The 22,264-nt window shown below is 35.3% G+C and overlaps 1 pseudogene; it reads right to left on the bottom strand.

Annotated features, from left to right (window-relative positions):
* Positions 1 to 9,811: 9,811 nt before the first annotated feature.
* LOC142840335 (small nuclear ribonucleoprotein Sm D2 pseudogene) lies at positions 9,812 to 10,234 on the bottom strand (annotated as a pseudogene).
* Between the last annotated feature and the right edge of the window lie 12,030 nt (positions 10,235 to 22,264).

The raw sequence follows: 22,264 nt of genomic DNA on the forward strand, positions 1-22,264 counted from the left end.
TGAGAGGGAAAGGATAGAAAAGAGTTAGGTTATCACAAATTTCTAAGAAGTGTTTGGTAGGGTTTTAGGAAGATCTTGAAGCAATACTGCCTGTCATCACAAAAGTTTCATCTTTTATCAGAATGATGCCACACTGAGGGTTCCTACTGTGTATAGTCAATGTATAGAAACAGATAAAAGGAAATGTCTTTGTATTCACATAAATATGGTGCTTGATCCAGTGCTTGATAATAGAACCTGGACAAAAATGATGGCTCCTATAGAAGCAGCTCTACTCATTCATTTTTCTCAATTATCACTGCCCCCTAAACTTTTTCTTGTTCTAAAGTCCACATAGATTGTGAATGAAAGAGAAACAGAGACATACAGAGAGACAGAGAAATAGAGGCAGACAGAGAGAGGGTTAATGCAATACATGAAAGGGTGACAGGAACAGACAAGAAATGAGTAAGAACAAAGTAGATCCGAAAATGCTGTAATGAAACACATTACTTTGTATGCTAATTAAAAATAAATTAAAAACTCTTTATATAACAGTGATAAGTTAGACCCCAGAGAATAACTAAATAACTTAAGGCTATATGCCTAGTTACTAGTGTAACTAGAGCTAATATCTAGGTCAATTGCTCTTTTTACTCTGTAATTAGTTTACTTTTATCTCTAATTTTCATAGAAAATAAAACTTTTCTGACACATTTCATGCCATTCAATGAAAGTTAATTTTAACTCTTCCCCAAAAGAATTTTTTTAAAAAAATGATAGACTTACAAAATGTAATTTATGAGAAATGCCATTGAAATAATGTTTGACTAAAAATTGCCTCCTATACCTGTGTATAGGGAAGCTTATCTGTCTATCTGTCTCTCTTTCTGTGTTAGGGTAAGAGAAGCACTTTATAAATAAAAACACAATTCATAAATTCAATTTACTATTGTGTATTGAGGTATAAGAAAGAAAAGGACAGTAATGTTTCTAAAGAAAGTAATTCTAGTTAGTAAATGTGGTAAACATCTTTAATTTCCTTATACTAAATGAGATACTCTTATTATTGATTTGATTTGTATTTTTTGGATCACAATGTTATATTTTCAATATTTGTGGATATTTCTTTAAAGAATGTCTATTCAATTATTTCATCATCTCAATTGTGTTGTGTTTGTTTGAGTTGTAATGATTTTTTATATATGCTGAATATAAACATTTTATCAAATTTATATTTTAAATATAGTTTACCTCATTCTATAGAATGCATTTTCACTCTGTAGATTGCTTTCCTTCCTTTATATAAATGTTTTAGTTTGATTTAATCCTATTTATTTTTTAAATTTTATTTTAGTTTTTGCTTTTGTTGCCTATGTGTTTGCTGTTAGGTCCATGCAATCATTACCAAGTTTGAGCTCATTAAAACTGCTCAATTCTCTTCTAATAGTTTTATAATTTCTGTCGTATGTTTTAGTCTTGATTACATTTTGAGTTTTTTTCTGTATAATATAAATGCCCAACTTCATTCTTGTACATGAGGATGCTCTTTCTGTACTCAGTAAACTTGGAAGCTTTATTGAAGATAAACCGAATATACATGCAAGTGTTTATTTAAGGTTCCTTTATTGGTTTATCTGTCTCTCATTGTACCAGTTCTTTTCTTTCTACATACTATTTATGATTTTATTTCAAGATTGATTATAGAAAGCAACACTTCTTTTTTTAGAATAATTTCTCATTCTCTTTATATTGTTAAGAGCTATTAAGAGATGCAAATTTTATCTTAGATTTATTCTTTCATTCACATATGGCCTCTCCATGATTTTGCCTATAGCTTTCAATAGTTTAAAAATCTGTTATTCTTAACAATATGTTAAACACTGTTCCTTAGTATGAAATACATCTTGTCTATTATTTGTAAACAAGGATTATTAGATAAAAATTGTATTTTTCATGTTGCATTTGTCTTTACCAAAGCCATAAGACATCTCAATTTTAGGTTTACAACCGTCTTTTCTGTTACTAATGTTTACTATTAGTAGCACTTTCCCAAATGTCTGAGTAATTGAAAATTACCTCAAAAGTTCTAAATATGTGAACCAAAATCTGCAAAATCGTAATGTCTATTAAAAATCTCACAAGTGCGTCTAAACTGCTCACAATCTCAGCTACTACTATGTTTTCATAATATGTGTGCTTTAGCTTCTTGGGATTTATTTACCAGTTTTTTTTTTTTGTTGTTGCTGGTAAATAGCTAAAGTCCAAATGCAATCAGGAGGGTAATTAGGCATACCTGACTTCAAATTCTATTATGAAATAAAATGGCTTGTTTGAATTATTTCCTATTAGTTCACTGTAGAAAATAATAGTTTGCAATCATAGAGTATTACAGTTAGAATGAATGTTATGATTATCTACCACAGTTGCTGTCAATTGCTAGGCATGATGTCACATTACTATAACATATATCAAGGAGGCTGAGGATGGGTGATTAGGATTTCAGTGCTAGTCTGGGTGAGTTTCAAATCAACCTCTTAAGAAACCAGGAAGTCATTACCTGGCTTCAAAGCCACTGAGGATGGACAGATCTCTTATAAACAGCTTTGAACCCCACCTGCTCCTTCTCCAGTAGCATTAGAAAGGGGAACACCATAATCCTTTCTTAGTATATAAAATACTGCATAAAGAGGTAGATGCATCTGAGCCTAGCAAGAGAAAGCTACTTTCTCTTGATGAAAAGAATAGATTCTGAGTCCTTTGTCCGGCTGTAGATATAGACATGCAATTCTGAACTGCTCCAAACATTCTGTGCTATTGCCCCTTCCCTTAAGAGTTAATTTCAAGATGTTTTTCAGTCATTTGGCCAGAAGAACACCCCTTAGAGCTGCTGGTTCACCTTAAGACATGCTAAGGATATGGAAGGAATATGTACTCCTTGATGAGAAAAAATATTTACACCTTCCCACCAAGAAACCACTCCCCTTTCTATTTCTCTATCTCTCCTTTGGATACAGGCCCAAATCTTAAGTATTCTTGCCCTGATATTGGGCATTATCACTTTATCTCTGAAGAATTGTCTCAGCCCCACCCCCAGCACTAGGCAGTTATTTGCTGACCTCCTTTGTTGAACAAGCCTATTATTTGAACCCTGACTTATAGACAGAAGTTTCTGTCCCACCTAAATTTGCAGACAAAGTTTTTGTCCTGCCGAGTCCTGCAGCCATTCAGTCCCAAAGGAACACACAGAGGCTTATACTAATTATATAAACTGTTTGACCTATTAGCTCAGGCTTATTATTAACTAGTTCTTATACCTTAAATTAAACCATAATTCTTGTCTATGTTTTGCCATGTGGCTTGATACCTTTCCTCTGTGTCTGGGTTGTGACTTTGCCTTTTCTCTTCCCAAAATTCTCCTAGTCTTGTTGCCCCACGGGCCAATCAGTGTTTTATTAAACCATGCGAGTGACACATCTTTACAGTATATAAGAGCATTACCCCACAGCACTAACTCAGAAGACACGACTTGCTCCCTTTCTGTTATCCATCTAACCTCCTTCTAGTAGCTGGCAAGGCTTATAGCTTATTTGCTCTATTGCTTTTTTCTCAAAGTCTAATAAAATGGTCTTTGGTCTTCCTTCTTAGTCCATTTAACATTATTAATCAGTGATTTTGAGAACTCAAAAAAGAGAGCCCTGAATAGGGATCAAGCATGAGCTATATAGTGGGAACCAGCTAAAACTAAACAAAACAAACAAAAACAGAGAACAAAATAGATGAAAAGTTAAGAAAGAAAGAAAAAGACAAAACCAGAATCAAACCAACTATCTTCAGTTTCTAACTGAGGAGATTAAGGATCAGAGAATTCTGATGACTTTTTAAGTTGTTCTATTTGTGCTGAATTGGATATAAGATCCAAATCTTCTCATTCTTAGTATATTACTTTTCCAATACTTCAGCCAGGTGACTGATTTACCTAAATCTAGTTTTGTCCAGAGTCTTTGACTTAAATACTTTAGACAATTTAGGATAGTTTTTTTTCATTGTGACAACCAACATGTTTTCAAAGTCAACAAAGTATTTATTTTTATATCAGTGCAACCAAAATAACACTATGAAAAGGTTAACAGTATTACAGTTTGTCATTCTGCTGTTTTGTTTTTAAGTAAGTATGAGAGCCTGTGGGAGCAACAAGGGGTAATAAAGGTTAATCATTGGGAGCTTAAGGGTGCTTATGCTTAATTGGTGGGCGATTAAAGATGCTCAAGGTTAATAGCTATGTTTTCAAAGCTAGTACTTCCTTTCATAAAAGCTCCCCACTGTGGGAATTGCCATACCTATCAGTCAGTTCTAGCCACTAGCCAAAGGGATGGCAAATTCAGGAACCCAACCCTAAGTAGATTTGTGGATGAAGTAGACTGTATTAGCCCTTGAGATAATTTTCAAATAGTAATCTTTAAAGAAGTTTGTCTTTTTTTAGTTTACCACTCATGTGGATTTAGTTTTGTTTTATAGAAGAAACTCCACACATGACTTTTTCTAAGAGCCTTGAAACCAATAATATTTAAAAATGATAAAGCCAGTCAGACCCCATTGTCATCCACATTCAGAGAGTCCGGTCTGATCACATGCTCATTCATTCCCAGTCCAGCTGGCTTTGGTGAGCTCCCATTAGATCAGTCACACTGTCTCAGTGGTTGAACCAACCCCTAACGGTCCTGACTTCCTTGGTCATCTTTTCCCTCCTTCTGCTCTTCAACTGGACCTTGGGAGCTCAGTCCAGAGCTCTGATCTCTCATGACTGGAGGGAGGAGAGAGGAGGGGGAAAGGGGAGTGGGAGGGAAATAGGAGGAGGGGAGGAAGTGGAAATTTTGAATGGTATTATTTATAAATCAATAAAAATTAAAAAAGAAAAATAATAAAATCAACTCAGTGCCTTGTAGAGACTTCTTCCTGAGTTCAAACACTTGATCACTTGGTTGGGCATTTTAAAGGTGTTGTAGTTTGACTCAACAATGTCTTCAGTTATCACTGTGTTGTAGAAACAGTTCCAGTTTAGTCTTGTTCAATTTTTTTGAAAATATTGAGAGGTAAGGTAGGAAATAATGAAATGCCTTCTAGTAATTGTAACCAAAAGAGATTTTTGAGGTCTGGATAAATGTCTTTTTCTTTCTCTGGTTGTCTCCCAGCTATAAGGTGTGAGCATTTGTGGTCCATCAATGGTTTTTACCACAGCTTTCTTCTTTACCATGGTCACCAAAGCAATGGGGTTGATTTAACATGGCTGGAATTTCTAAAACTTTAAGCTAAAACCTGTCCTTTTTGTTTGCTTGTTTTTGAGGCAGGCTTTCTCTGTGGAACAGCCCTAGCCATCTTGGAACTCCCTCTGTAGACTAGGATGACCTCAAACTCACAGAGATCTGCCTGTTTTTGCCTCCATAGTGTTGGGTTCAAAGGCATGCACCACCAGTGACAGACTAAAATAAACTTGTATCTTTGTAAATCTATTTATCTTTGGTATTTGTTGCAATTATGTAAAGTTGCCTTATAGGAAGGAATACATTAGAGTTAAAGGAGAAGATCAAGAAAGCCTAGAATATTGGAAGATAGTTAACAGGTAAGTATGGCAAGGCCCCTGTTATTAAGAACTGTGATAGGAATGGATACAACAAGTGCTATTAATAAAAGCTCTATCAGAAAAGAGAGCTGCATGAGAAATTAGACTTGAGGTCATGGCTTTTACACCATGGAACAGAATTTGCAAGTACTTTGTCCAAGCCCCAAGATTTGAGGTTGAACTTCAAGATGGCAAACAAGTAAATCTGGTACAGGAAGCTTCAGCCCAACACAGCATTCAGGAAGCTGAAAAGGTATTATGGGCTGCTATTAGCCAAATTTCAAATGCAAGTGAGGAGTTAAAAACAGAGCAGCTAACCTTTTATTGTTTGACTAAAAAGGAAATGGGACCAATGAGGCAGACAAGAAAGGCACATTTGCCGAGGAAAATTTCTTTCATAGTAAAGTGTAAGTTGGGCATGGTAGTGTACACTGAGCAAGGGGGTTCATAAATTCTAAGCCAGTCTGGATTACATGGCAAGTCTGACACTATTATCCCCTCTGTATTGAGACTCTGTCTTAGAAAATGAATGCCAACTGCTTTATACTATGACAACTGAAGGCATCTTAGGAGTTGATATTGCTTTACTTATGATAGGCTCAAAGGTACATAAGAGGAAAGTTTAGAAAAGACATTTACAAGTTGCAGTCATCTGGAATGATTTGGAATTCTCTGTGTATGTAAAGCTGATGATCTGTTGCTAGCTAGGGATTGAGACCCCTTTATCTATCGTTCAAGAAGGTCCAGGTCCAGCTCATACTATTACTATACATTAGGATTGCCTACCTAATACTACTGATGAGCACAGGATATAGCAACTGATTGTGAAGCTTTCAGGCTGAGGACCCTAAAAGTGAACAGCTTTGACTGTTGTTCTTGGCTGGAAACTGGACATGTCCTTGATTTTGTTTTAATTCTCTTTCCTTAGATTAGTACCCTGCCTGGAAACTACACACAAGGATATGATCAAAACTTAGAGGCACCTGGACTCCTTGTGGATGGGCTACCTATTAAAATAATTTCTGACATGAGTCTTATAAAAAGCCTCTAGGGAAAAGTAGAAAAATGTCTTTCCATTGTCTGTTAATCCCATTCCACTTTTCAAATTTTTAGAATAAGAACTTGGAAGTCATTGTCAAGGGGTGGCCTCAGTGTCTACTAATTTTCCAGGAACCTAGACCTATGTCCTACAGCCAACTGGAGGCTAGACAGTCTTTATTGTCTTCAAGGACAACCCACTTATTTGAATCACTGTTAATAGTTATGAATACATGCACAATACAAGAATGACAAGGTCATGAAGATATCTACTGAGTTTGCAAAGGAAAGTTTGGGAAACCAGGCAATGAGATCTAGGGTCATAATTCTAACAAACAACACCTGACAGAGCAATAGATGGAGCTGTGAAAATGAAGCTGAAACTGCAGTGAAGATGCTAGAAAGTCAGAGATGCAGGAATGTGCAACACCTGCAAAGAATAGCTCTGAATAGTGTGAAAAATTGTCCAAGAAAAGAAAGCACGTTGGCTCCAGTTAGCAAAGAAATGGGAGTTGAACTGACGGCCTGATCATTTTGAAGCACACATCCCACGAAAATGTGTTGCAAACGCCAAATGTATAGATCTTGGATTTAATATATGCCTTGATGAATTTTAGTGGTCCTTTGTTCTGCTCCTTCATTACTTCCTAATTTCTTTCCTTAGGAAAGCAGGCAGTTTCCCCTAAACCACTTTATCTTGCAGGTATGTGATTCTTTTTCTAACTTTTACTGGAATTTATAACAGGGTTGATTCTGAGAGAAGATTTTGGATATGGGCTTTTTTTTTGCAATGATGAAACAGTTTAGACTTTGATGACTGTAAAATCGATATACTTTGTATTATGAAATGGGCTCAGGCCTTTTCTACCTAAGAAGAGAACACAATAATTTGCATCTGGATTGTCTCCCAAAGTATCATATATTAAAGAATTATTCCACTGCTTGAAACTATTGGGAGGTTGCAACAATATTATAAAGCAGAGTCCATTATGAGACCTTCCAGTCGTTGCCAATCATTGGGAGATATGATACTCCCAAGTAAGTGTATGATACTGATAACTTTCTATCTTTTTACTTTCTGGCCATGGGGTACACGGTTTTTTTTTTTAACATGTGCTGCTTTTTATAATATACAATCAGTGATGGATTATAGCATAAAAACTAGAAGGGAAAATCATTTTTTATTTCATCAGTTGATTTATCTTGGCTACTTATTGCAGTAATGGAAAGCACTTTACATGCAAGATAAGTCATGCAATCAAAGCTGATTTTCTAATCTCGATGGAATAGACATTAAATAGTGACTATCACATAATCAATACACACGGGAAAAGTTTTGATGACTATTGACCTTGAAAGGGCCCTTAAAAACTACACTTGCTTCAGATGGTGAATTGGAGAAACAGAATTCTAGAGAAACTGATTGATCTGCTCAATATCACTCACCAGCTAAATCTAGAAACTAATAGCTCTCTGCCTGGTAACCATTTGGTCACAAATAACATGTAGCTTTTCCTGAACTAATGTAAATATACACACAGACACACATATATACATACACACATACATCTGAGATAATTTAGGGAAAGGATAGAAAGTCAGAATATATTCATTTCATAAGCTTAGGTTCCTAAGTCCACAAAAAAAAGCTTTTAGCTGAAAAATGCTGAGGAATAATTTATTTGTACACTGTAAAGATTTGTCACTCATATTGGTTTAATAAAATGCTGATTGTCCAGTAACCACATGGGAAAAGTATAGGTGGGGTAAGACTAAGAGAATTCTGGGAAGAGGAAAGGCAGAGAGAGTCAGTCATTAGCCAGACGCAGAGGAAACAAGATGAGAATGCCTCACTGAGAAAAGGTACAAAGTCATATGGCTGATCATAGACAAGAATTATGAGTTAATTTAAGTTGTAAGAGATAGTTAACAATAAACATGAGCAAATAAGTCAAACAGTTTATAATTAATATAAACCTCTGTGTGTTTCTTTGGGACTGAACAGTTGTGGAACTAGACAAGACAAAAACTTCTCTCTACAAATAATATCAGAACCGAAGAGATTTTACCAATGTTGAAGTTTTCTCATAAATGACAAAATATTTTAAATTTCATGTTTGACAATAAGCTATCTTTCTCATTGAATCATGATTGCTTTGATTATTTCTCACTAATGAGTCATTCTTAATAAATCTTTCTAGAGAAATCAGACATTAATGTTTTCACCAACTGTTGCATAGATAGGAATAGAAATTATTTATAATACTCATTGACAAATTTTGAAAATTTAATCACTGAAGTAGGCTGGAGGTGTGGCTGTGATTGTCATTTATCTCCTTTTGCCAATAATAACCTGTTCTAGAATTAAATGAAAATAGATTCTAAGATTGATTTATTTAAAATCACTCATTGGGGAAATTCATAATCACATCTTAATCTCCTCCCTTTAATATCGTTACCTTGTTGCACATTGTGCAAGAGAAAGAGAAAATGCATAATGCATTCCTAATGCAGATTTTAGGAACATTTAATGAAATGGAAATAGATTTGTTATTTTATTTTGCTATCTGGAAGGTTTAAGCATGTGATATTTATGCAGTGGAAGTTCCCACAGAGGTCTTTTGGAAAATCCTGTTAGCAGCAGTTAACAGGATACTTTATGAGAAGTTTAATTTTTTTTATAATACTGATGTGGCTAAGCATTTCCAAGAGATTGAAACTACAACTTACAGGTAGGCTTCCATACTGATTTTTTATAATTAAGTTGGAAATTATGATAGAAAAAAGAGAGGTAATATTTAAAAATCCAAACCCATTAGTTTTTGGTTAATTGTGATGAAATAATGATTGCTATAAGCAACTTTCCATTTTTGAATCTTAGCAGTATTGCTCATTCCTCAGATATGTCCATGAAGGAAAAATTATCACCACTCACAAGCCATTGAAGAATCAGAAACCACAGAATAGTTTTGTATTTCAAACTATTGGGTTTTTCCTTCCTTTGATTGCCTGATTGTTTGATTTTCACTTGAGTAGCACTCATTCATTTCTTTAAGAAGCTCATTGAGAAAAGATAGCCTTTTATACTTTGCAGATTCATCACAGAGAAAGTCAAGATTGGAGGAGAGTATTCTCTCCTAAAGTGTGATTATTTTTAAAAAAAATCATAGGGTTTTATTTCCATCCCATTGGGCAGGGCTCGGCAGGGAGCAGACTCTTATAGAGGGAAGAGGCCACTACTCTACTTGCAGGCAATGAATGGTTCAGGTTCCATAGCACTAAGATGACTGAGTTCTTGCGCAGGAATATATTGGAGATGTAGCGGTCCTTGTTGACAGGCTTGGATTTCTTCTTGCCCGGGCCTCTCTTGGGGACCTCAGTCCACATCTCCTTCTCCAGCACCATGTTGCAGTGCCTGTTAAAGGCCTTCACCAGTCCCAGGAGCTTCTTGTTGTTGCAACAATTAATGAGCACGTGTGTGCTGTTCTTGACTGACTGTGTTAGCACCGAGAGGGGACGTGTGTTGAATTCCTCTTCCTCCCGCCTCTGCAGCTCCCCTGGGGTCATCTCACTCTTGGGTTTATTGAGAAGACTCATGGTGAATGTTTCGCTTGCAGATCACTCCCGCCTCCACCTCGTTGCTCCGGTCTGTAAATTCCTAATCAGTTTATTGCAGTGGTTTTTGTCTGCTATTTGTAGTTGGGTTGTTGCAATGTATAGTTAAAAATCATATAAAAATTGGAATAATTTATCATATGATTTTGAAAATGAAGTTTGTGTTTTGTTGCTCCAAAGATTTGAAATAGAATTGAGAGAGAGAGAGAGAGAGAGAGAGAGAGAGAGAGAGAGAGAGAGAGAGAGAGATGTAGTTTGATTCAATAGAGAATTTTTAAAAATCTGATGATTCGAGCTGACAACAAAGGGATAGGCTAATATTTTTAAACTTTAGAAATCTAACTATTCATTTTTGTCTCTTCCAGTTTCATACATGCATATAAAGAATTTGAGTCGTTTTCATCCTCCGTTCTCTTTTCTACTCCCTTTCCCACTGAGTTACTTTTTCTTTCCTACAAGTTTTCCTCCTACTTTTGTGATCTTTTCTATATATCTGGCCCACTGCATTTACTTAGGACTGCTTCTTTGGGCGCTGGTGGGTGGTTATTTACTGGAACATGGATGGGCAAATTGTTATAATTATACCAGTAAGTGTATGGGCACCTGTGTTTGCAGGTTTGTGCGCCTATGCCCATGTCAGAAGGCCATAAGATGGTGTTGAGTATCCATGTTAGAAGAGCTCATTTTATTGAAATATTTTGATATACTGAATAATTTATATGCATAAATTATAATTAGAAATTGTATTATCAAAAGCAAGTTTATAAACACATTTATCTCCTTTTTCTCCCTTTATTATCTTATGATCAGACTGTCTAGCATAAGACATAATTTGTCAACAAATTTCAATAATACAATATAGTACTATTAATCATGTATTATACTGTATATTTTAATTATTTTAATAACATTTAAAATATGTAATAATGATTTTATAGATATGTTTATTTTTAGTATTTTGACTTCTACACTAGGTTTTGAAGTGACTTCTGTGATACCATTAGCGCTTTGCCATATTGTATAAGGTTTTGTGTATTTTTTTTTTTAGTTTTCTCAGTGACTTTTATTCTTCAATATACTTTTCTATTGTTATTGAGTATCTTTTGATTAAACTTAAAGTACTGTTTTTAACACTACTTCTAAAGCAGGTGTCATAGTGACAAATTCTTCATTTTGGTTATTTTTTTCAGTTCAGTTTTGCCATGTCTAATATCCTTATTTTGCGGTTTTCCATTGAATCTTTTATGTACAAAAGACTTTCTTCATAATGACTGTGAGGGCTGGGAAGAGCCTGCCAATGAGTGTCATGGTCAGTTGTAATTGCCCATTTTACCAGAAAAATATATTCCTGTAAAACCCAGAGCTGCAGTGTTGAGATGGTGACACTATTAAGATCTGGGGACTAGGAAGAGTTGGTTAGGTCATCTTGAAAAGGATTAATTTATCTTTCATGAGACTGACTAGTTCCTGAAGATTGAGACCTATGCCTTAATCTCTCTCTGGCTTCCTGCCTCAATATGTGATATCGTCCATGAACGCTTTTATCATTGTGATGCTATCCATAGGCTGAGCAGGTAGGGGAATATATTGTGAAATTTCAGTCTCCAAAAATGTGACTTAATAAACATCTCTCTTTACAAAGTCTCCAGCTTCAGATGGTTTATGCTACTATAAAAATATTTTTCACAATTATTATTAAAAATCATCAATAAAGTTACAAATGTCATTTGATATAGGATGTAAATGATGAGGAACGGTAAGCTCACATTCCATCTAAAGGTGGCTGCTACTATTCTGTTAAGAAAGAGTATGAGTGCAGTTGATGCTAGATTTAAAATTTCAAGGCAACTAGAAACAGTATTTTGTATGATAGCTTCTGATTTAAAAATACTGGCAACTGATACAACAATATTTTTAAAACATTGTGTGGGCCCAATAGAAACCATCTGTGGGTCAGTTTGGTTTCAAGTTTTTCTTAGACACGCTGAGTGAGTAAGCCATAGCCATTTTGAGGGCACGAGTTAGGAACACATCAGAAGAACTGGAAGCAAGCCATGCTAGTTCTAATCCCCAGTTGATGGTTTTGCTTCTCTGTTCATTGCTAAAGTTTGGGAACTTACTGAAACATGCATTTGTCCTTGTAAGAAAGGAAAGAACATATTTTTGGAAAGGGAAAGAGGTCTTGTGGAAAGTTCTAATTACTACTACTCACTCCCATAATAATTGCTACTTGTTAAGTAGTTACTATGTTCAGAGGATCTTTCAGATCTTATTTATTCCTCATAAAAATTCATGGAATAAATGTAATAATGGCTATTTGTTTCATCACTCTATAGACTCATGGTAAACCCTTATCACATTTTTTCTAGGCATAGAGGTTACTTATCACACACATAGCACACACATACACACACACATACACACACACACACTAAGAGATTATGAAAATCTTTATTAGTTGTATAATAAAGGTTTCTGAGAATAGCCAGACAGGCTTGCTTAGCTGGTATGAAAATAGTTTGAAAGAGAGGTGAAAGAAGACTAGTTTAGAATTTTTGCTATGGTTGGAGGGTAATGCTCACATTTAGACAAAACGTTCAAGTTTATTTATCCACTACTAACTAAAGAAAGGTATCATTTGCTTTCTAATCAGATTTTCTGATCTTTATTGACACGCAAAAGACTTCCAAAATAGACTGGAATGGAATATAACAAAGGTTTCTTTATTATAAGATAAACTCACAGAAATAGTAGCAATCCACAGTCCTCTGCATTTCTGGGAACTGGAACCAAATCCAGCAGCCAAGAGGCTCATCTGTTGTAGGAAGCTTTTGTTCGCCTGACCACCCAGAACCGAAATAATCACTCAGAAACTATATTAATTTGTAAATACTCTTTGGCCAATAGCTTAATCATGTTGCTAGCTAGCTCTTATACCTAGAATTAACCCATCTCCATTATTTTGTATTTTACCATGAGGCTCGTGGCCTACTGACAAGGTTCTGGCTAGGATAAAAAGGAAGGTTTTTTTTTTTAACTTTAACATAGTAAAATTACATATAACAAAACAGGTATCAAGCAAGAAATATAGTTATACCATTTATATCTATTTTATCTTTTATCATAACTAAGGAAAACTATAACTATCTATTCTTCAACTCCATCAAAGACTCAAGAAGGATATAATATTACCTAAGTAAACAGGAAGTTCATTGTAAACAACTTCCAAAACTCTAGAAATGACAGAGACATCTTGCTTCCTGGAGAGTCACCCAAAGTTCTTCTGTATTGTTGGGGCATCCACCTTCAGCCTACAGTCCCATAGTATCCAGAAGGATTTTCCACGAAGTAGGAAATTTCAAAGACAGTTATGCCTATATTGGCAGTTTGTCAGTCATGTACTTCTGTATCCTGCAGAATGTCTGGCAGTCTCTTTCATGAAGCAGGAACTCTGAAGGATCATCTCACCTTTAGGCAAGTTGAACAGTCATTTTTCTGTGGGTCCTGCATGTCCATTGCATCAAGCAGTCTAGGCAAGAGCAGTTTCTTGTCCAAATGGCTAACAAACTCCATTAGGAGCCTCTACTATGCCCATCGTCCTCTTGAAGTAGATTAATGGTGCCAGGAGCAGATGTGTCTCATTGTTATAAAAAGTTTTAAGCTCATAAAATATTTTAAATGCCATATTCTGAAGGTCTCTGAAACATTTGGAGAATACCTATCTAACTGAAATATATCTTTATATATCTATAAAACCTAACTAACATGACTACAAGCTTGACAATTATAGATGATTATCTATTAACCTTTATTTCTTAATTATACATTACATTTTTTAAATGAGCTGTACAAACACAGTATCATAATCAAGAGCAGAATAATACATATATAACTAAATTGACCTGAAATTTGTATCAATAAACCAAGATACATACCAATGTAGATCTCTATAGCCTATCCCCCTTTAAATGTAAAGAAACATGTATAAACAATATTTGTGAATATGGGTATAATTCTCACCAAACTGATTCCTGCTTTTGTTGGGCAATGTAAGTTTAGGGGTGTTCATCATGACCTTTCAGGGGCTCTTGTTCCATTAAACCACATTAGTCTGGAAGGATTCCACAGGTTCTCATCCTCTGTGGAAACAAGAAGAACCTCTTTTCCAAAGCAACAAATCCTTGAACCCAAATTCTAAAGTCAAGAGACCTTTAAAACATATGTTACTTAGCTCCCTCACAGTGAAAAAAATCAAAGAAAGCACAATAATCCAGACTTTCTGTGTATTTTCCATCTTTACATGGCTCTTTTACTCTTTTACTTTTTAATATTTATTTTATTATCTTTACTCCTTTAATCTATTACTGTCTATAACCTGTCTCTTTAAAGACTTTTTTATTTTTTTAAATGATTTATTTCTTTTTCTAATTCTCTATATTCCTTTTCTTCTCTCTCCCAAGCCTACAATATATTTTTCCAACACTGTGACCCATGTAAAGGTCTTTATCTTCTGCATTTCTCCTTATTGCATATCTTTAATCCTTTTCTGACCAGAATCACATTTTAAAAAGCTAAGCAACAATAGTATGACTAAGACTGCTTTGCCTTTTGGCTCCACCTAGTCCAACATGTAAGAGGTCTTTTCATTGCCTCTGAGAGCCATTCTCTCAGCCCCAGATCCATGGTTGGGAGCAGCATGTCTGTGTCGCCATTACACAAGCTGTAGCACTCTGTTCACAAACCACATTTATTTATTTTTTAAAATATTTTTTTTTATTATGTATACAGTGTTCAGCCTGCATGTATGCCCTCAGGGCAGAAGAGGGCACCAGACCTCATTACAGATGGTTGTGAGCCACCATGTGGTTGCTGGGAATTAAACTCAGGACCTCTGGAAGAGCAGCCAGTGCTCTTAACCACTGAGCCATCTCTCCAGCCCCCACAAACCACATTTAAATGCTCCTTAGCCAGATCTTTCAAAAGAGTTCATGCTGGCAGCATGGCAGAGGAAACTTCCTATTCAAAACCATGTAGCTTTTTCTGCTACTGCTGATTCAGGAAAACCTCTCTTAAAGGAACCACGGCATTAAGTGGTGCATAACTCTGTTATTTTGTGTCTAGAATTCCTTTTCAAGCTCTTTCAGGTTTTAAGTGGATTTAGCTAGCACACGTTAGAGTGCCAATTTGTTGTAGGAGTCTGCTTGTTTTTCCCAACCTCCCAGAACCAAAATAATCACTCAGAAAGTATGTTATTTCAATACTGTTTGACCAATAGATTGAGCATGTTGCTAGCTAGCTCTTAAATCTAGAATTAACCCATATCCATTATTTTATATTTTACTATGAGGTTTGTGGCCTACTGGCAAGGTTCTAGCTGGCAGCTTACATCTGTGTCCAGCAGCTCCATGGCTTCTCCTGACTTTGCCTCCTTTCTCCCAGTATTCAGTTTAGTTTTCCCATTTAGCTCTACTCTACCCTGCTCTTCTATATGCTCAAAGCAGTTTCTTTATTAACCATTGGTATTTACAGCATACAGAGGGGAATCCCACATGACTTGTCCATGCTTTATACGTCTGCATTTATAGTACATGAGACCATGTCAAAAGTGAGCTGGTATCTTAAAGATTGTTGGCTGAAGACATTCCCACAGCAGATCTTGAGCACTAATAAAGAATATTTGCCAGGCATTGGTGTAAACACATTTAATCCCATCACTTGGGAGGCAGAGGCAGGTGGATCTCTGTGTTTGACACCAGCCTTGTAGTCCCAGCTACTTGGGAGGCTGAAACAGGAGAATCTCTTGAGTCCAAGAATTCTGGGCTGTAATACACTTTGACACTAAGTTCTGCATCAATAAGGTGACCACCTGGAAGCAGGGGACCACTAGGTTGCCTAAGGAGGGGTGAACCATTCCAGGCTGGAAATGCAGCAGGTCAAAACTCCTAAGCTGATCAGTTGAAAATCTATAATCACAAAAGTTAAAAATGGAGGAAAGAAACTAGAGGGACATCTCCAAGAAAGGAAATACTTTCAACAGATAATCATCACTGGACAGTTATATCTCAGTAACAAATTATCTATGGCTGTCAAAATAACAACCAGAAGAAAATTAAAAAAAAATAGATTTTGATGGGAAGATGGCTCAGTGCAGAAAGTCTTTGCCGCCGCAGCATAAGGACCAAAACTGGCATCCTCAGAACCCATATAAAGGCTAGCACAGTGAGACACTTGTAATGGTGGTGATTGAGAGACAGTGATGAAAGCTCTTTATAACAAGCTCTTAGTTCAACTAATCCTTTATCAAAGCATCAAGTTCACTGAAATGTCCTGCCTTAATAAATAAAATAGAAAGTGATTAAGGAAGACACACAAAGCCAACCTGTGAACTCTGCACACATGTATGAAAGACACACAATGACAACCCCTGAAATCCACATACATGTTTCCACATACTTGCAAACATACTATCCTAGTTTCATTTCTGCTACTAAGATAGTAAAAAACACAACAACTTGGGGGAGAAAGTTATTTTCAGATTATAGTTCTAGGCTACTGCCCATCATTGTGGGGGAGTCAAAGCAGAAAATCAAGCAGCAAGCCACACCATACCAACAGTCAACAGTACTGAATAATAAATGTGCACTGGACTATTTTCACACTTGCTTGCTTTCAGCTAGTTTTCTCCTTTTATAGTTTTTAAAATCCCTGTCTTGGGAATGATACTACCCATAATGGACTGGTTCTTCATATATAAATTAACAGTGAAGTCAGTCCCTAGAGATGTGACCATAATCTAGATAATTTCTCATTAATGCTCCCTGACCAGATGATTACAGATTGTGTCAAGTTGCCAGTTAATTCTAATTAGCACTTATGCACACATACATACATGTGCCATAAAGACATGCACATACACATGTTTGGAACAGAGTCAGAAAGTATCATAAAATTTTAGAGGTGAGAGTGCTTGTCCACCAGTAATTATACATTTTCCCACTATGATTTGATAAAGCAAGGATCCAAATCCAGTCAATTTTTCATGCACTGTTTATTGTAAAAAAAAAAACCTAGAGTTTATAAGTTCACAGGCTGACTTGGCAGGCAAAGGCTTAGTTGCTTACATTAAATATTAGACCTTGAATACAAATAAATCTTATCTGAACTCTTTCCCCTTTCATATATATATATATATATATATGAGACACACACTGAGTAACAGATATTGCCCTTTTATATGGTCCACACAGAATATCACTTGCCATTTGAAATCAATGCTCTCTTAATATTCTTCAGAACACTAATTGGAATGTGTCTTGACATGGATATCTTCAGGTCTTCCCTTTTTGAGGTTTGGTTTAAATTTGTATAATTAAAGCTAAAGTCAAGATCAGAGACTACAGTGGAAGATTTAAAATAATATTAGGAAAAGACATTATGTGAAAACAGTGAGCTGAGAAATACAGGTGTAAATTTTTAAATTAATATCTTTTTATTATTTCCTACTTGCAAATAGTTACAACCCCCTTTTGAGAAACATCTCAATTGAGATCATAAAAATATTCAATAAAGTATACCATAAGTACAATTTCATTGTGGCCTATGTATAAGTAGGTGTCCATTTGGTGACTATTTTGTTGCTAGTAGCACTTTATTTTCTACTTTAAGCCTGAACAATGTGCCTGAATAAGTTTCCTCTTCAAAGGCAGAAAGAAGTGGAGAACAAAAATAAGAACATGCATCCCATACAATCTACATGTAGTTTCAGCCTAAACAATGTTCAAGTCTCTAAATAATATGTTTGGCTACTACTTACATGGGCATCTCTCTGCTCTTTCAGCTTGATTCTATTCATGTGTGTCTTGTCTTTCTGCTTAATCAACAAATACTGACCTTGCTTTATTGTGATTTTGCTGAAAATTCTCTGCTGTGCTAGACACCAGAGACTTGAATAGACTTGAGCAGAGATCCCCAGAGACTCTGCACGAGATTCTTCAGGTTGCACTGCTGTCAACATTGAGCTGCTTTTCCTGCTGCTGGTGACACTTTGAGAAATGATATAATTTCAGCTGTGCTAAATTCTCTTTCTATTCTTACCTCAGCCTTGAACAACTGACAATTAAATAAAAGAATCAAGGACATTTCTAAGGACTTGCTTATTTAACTAGATGCTAGTAAAGCAGAAAAAGGTTTAAAGCTGGTGGAGATATTGGGTGACTATGGGAATAGGAGAGAATTTTCATGCTGGGAGTGCTGTGTTTGAGGATTCTGCAGCAAGTAGATGAGTCTCAAGCAGGAAAGATGTCTAGCTTGTAGAAACAGTGGGGCACATTCTACTGAGCAATCTACACTCCATGTGGTAGAGCTATATAATATCTCACCAAATTTTAGTCTATTCTGAAACCAAGTTAATGTTTTCATTATTCTGTAATTGTATAAAAACAAAGCTTTGTACCACAGCTAGGGTTGTATTTGTACCCTGCATTTAAGTAACAGCTTCTTTCTCTTAGTAATACAGAATCAACTATCTTTATATCAATTCTAGAACACTTCATGTTCTTATAGGATTCTGTTTGGGCTACGCATCCTCCTCTAAAAAAGATGATCAAGTATTGTTTCCACTAAGTATTCACAGGAAACAGAAGAAAGCTCAGTGCCTTAAGGCCATTAATTTTCCTGGAAGAAATAATGGTATGAATTATTCAGTGTGTCACAAGAAGACCATAAATTATTTGAACATTGTATAGTTTAACTATAGCTGAATCTAGAATTACTAAAGCAAAACAGTGAATATGCACCTACTGGTGCATAAATTGGAGGTTTGTCCCTTGCTGTCGAGAGGGCTTCTGATCCATGTACTAAGTTCAAAATTACCCTTCTCAAAACTTTTTCATCTTATTTCTATTCTTTTCAGAACAATCATTTCACAAACAGATAACAAGAACAACTTAACCAAACTTTAAAACCCAAGTGACAAGCCAGTTGTGGTACACATTATTAATCCCAGCACTTAGGGGCTCTGGTAAAAGTGGGAGGGCTATTAAAAGTTAGAGGTCACCTACATGTAGTAAGTGCTGAGCCAGCAAGGCCCTTTCTCAAAGAAAACAACAGCAACAACAAAAAAATCAAACAATGACAACATAAATTTCATTTTATTTTACTTCCTTACTATTTTTCCCCTTTGCATATTCCTTGGAAGCAGACTTTCTATCACAGAATAGAGAGCTGATACATTTACTATTTAGAGATATATTCTCAGAAACTAAATAATTTTTTTTCCTACGGGGATTCACAGAAGTGTCTTCTTTGGGACTTAAGTTTCTCCTACTACTGAATCTTCAAAATTTTAATAAGAGCTACACATTTTAATTGTGCAATTGGACACTCAAACTGTATGCCTGATTGTATTATCTAGCAATATTTGATTTCTCACTCCCAACCAGAGTAATAGATCACCCTTTAAAAATATTCAGGGCAAAAAACGCCTGTATTTTTTTGACTTGAAGAAATGCATTCAATACAATTTTTAGCAAGTGGAACTTTGCTGTTGGTAGGGTCATAGTTAGACAACTAGATGAATTCTGCATTTTCTAGTTGAGCTGCAGTGCTATGATACTTGAATAATTTCTATAGTAAAGGGAAAAGTTTCAAATCTTACAATGGGATTTTTGTTAGAAAATCTATAGCTCCTCTGGAGAACATTGTTAGTCCATGTGTGTGTGTATAAAATATATATTTATAGGACATAGACAAATTTATACAATATATGTAATATATTATATATACATATGTGGTATGTATATGTACAATCTATAATACATATTACATGCATATACTTCTATGAATTGTGCATAATTCTAGGTAAATATGAGGCAATATTATTCCTTGATGCTATATCAAACATTGTTTGTATTATTTTTCCCTCCTCCCTTTCTCTCTTACTGTTTTGATTCCCAACTCCTTGCCTGATTAGAGACCTCATTTTTCCATTTCCTCCTTTACATCATTGTATCTTGCTGTTCCCTTTTCCAGTGCCCTGCCATGGTCTCCTTGTACTTTCACTGGTTTCTGAAGTTCTGGGGATACTTGAGATTATACACTTATATCTGAAGATTTTTAGTTAAGAACCACAAATGAGAGAGAGAGAACATGCAACATTTGTCTCTTTGGGTCTAGGTTATCTCATGCAAGATATCATCTTTTCCAGTTCCATTGATTTATTTGCAAATTTCATAATTGCATTTTCCTTATTCTGTTGTATATATACACCACATTTTTACTATACATTCATCATTTGTAGGACATTTAGTTTGTTTGAATTTCCTATCTGTTGTCAACAGAGTGGTAGTAAACATGGCTAGGTAAGTGTCTCTGTGGTAGTATGTCAAGTCCTTTGGATATAAGCCAGGAGTGGTATAGCTAGGCCATATTGTGAATTCATTATTAGTTTTTGGAGAATTTTGCATGCTGATTTCCAAAGTGGCTCTTCCAGTTTGAAAATCCACCAGTAGTAAACTAGGTTTCCGTCTTACCCAAATCTTCACCAGAATTTTATGTTAGTTGTGATACCAATGAGATAGAATCTCAAAGTTGTTTTAACTTGCAATTTCCTGATTGATAAATGAACTGAATACTTTTTTCGGTATTTCTTAGTTATTTTTATTTCTTCTTTTGAGAACTCTGTTTGGATCCATAGGGTGGTTTTATGTTGAGGCCTTTGATCCATTTGGACTTGAGTTTTGTGCATGGTGATAGATATTGATAAATAATGATATTTGCATTCTTCTACATGTTGATATCCAGTTGTGCTAGTACCATTTGTTAAATGTGCTTTCTTTTGCCATTTTATTTTGTTTTATTTAGTTATTTTTTTGCTTTATATTTTGCTTCTTTGTCAAAAATCAGGTGTTTGTAGGTGTGTGGATTGACACCCTGGTCTTCTATTCTATCCCATTAGTCCTCCTGTCTGTTTTTAGTACTGTAGTTCTATGATGGAAGTTTGAAGTCAGGGATTGTGGTTCCTCCAAAAGTTCCTTCATTGTACTTGATTCTTTTGGCTATCCTTTTTCCATATGAAGTTGATTCCATTCTTTTGCAGTCTGTGAAGAATTTTGCTGGGCATTGCATTGAAACTGTATATTGCTCTTGATTAGATTTCCGTTTTTTACTATGTTAATTCTACTTACCAAAAAGCATGGGAAATCTTTCCATTTTTCTGGTGCCTTTTTAAATTTTTGAAAGATTTAAAGTTCTTGCCATATAGGTCTTTCATTTGTTTGGTTAGAGTTACCCCAACATATTTTATGTTATTTATGTCTATCATAAAGAATGATGTTTCTCTGATTTATTTATCAGCCCGTTCATCACCTGTGTAAAAAGACTTTTTTAGCATCTAATGAGATGATCATGTGATTTTTTTTCTTTCAATTTGTTTATATGGTGTATTGCATTGACAGATTTTTGTATGCTGAACCATGCCTGTATCTCTGGGACAAAGCCTAGTTGGTCATGGTGAATAATTTTTCTGATGTGTTCTTGGATTCAGTTTACCAAGATTTTGCTGAGTGTTTTTGCATCTATAATCATGGGTGAGATTGACCTGTAATTATCTCTCTTAGTAGTGTCTTTGTGTGGTTTTGTATAAGGGTAAATGTAGCCTCATACAAAAAGTTTGGCAATGTTCCCTCTCTTTCTATAATGTGTAACAATTTGAGGAGTATTGGTTCTTCTTTGAAAATTTTGTAAAATTCTGTGCTGGAACCATCTGGTCCTTGGCTGTTTTTGTTTGAGAGATTTATGATGATTATTTTTGTTTCCTTAGTAGTTACAGGTCTATTTAATTTGCTTACCTGGTCTTGATTTAATTTTGGTAAATGATATTTATCCAGAAAACTATCCATTTCCTTTGTTTTCCATTTTTGTAGAGTACAGGTTTTTGAAGTATGATCTGATGATTCTCTGGATTTCCTTTGTGTCTGTTGTTATTTCCCCCTTCCATTTCTAATTTTGTTAATT

Source organism: Microtus pennsylvanicus, chromosome X (assembly GCF_037038515.1).
Source record: "Microtus pennsylvanicus isolate mMicPen1 chromosome X, mMicPen1.hap1, whole genome shotgun sequence".
NCBI lineage: Eukaryota > Metazoa > Chordata > Mammalia > Rodentia > Cricetidae > Microtus > Microtus pennsylvanicus.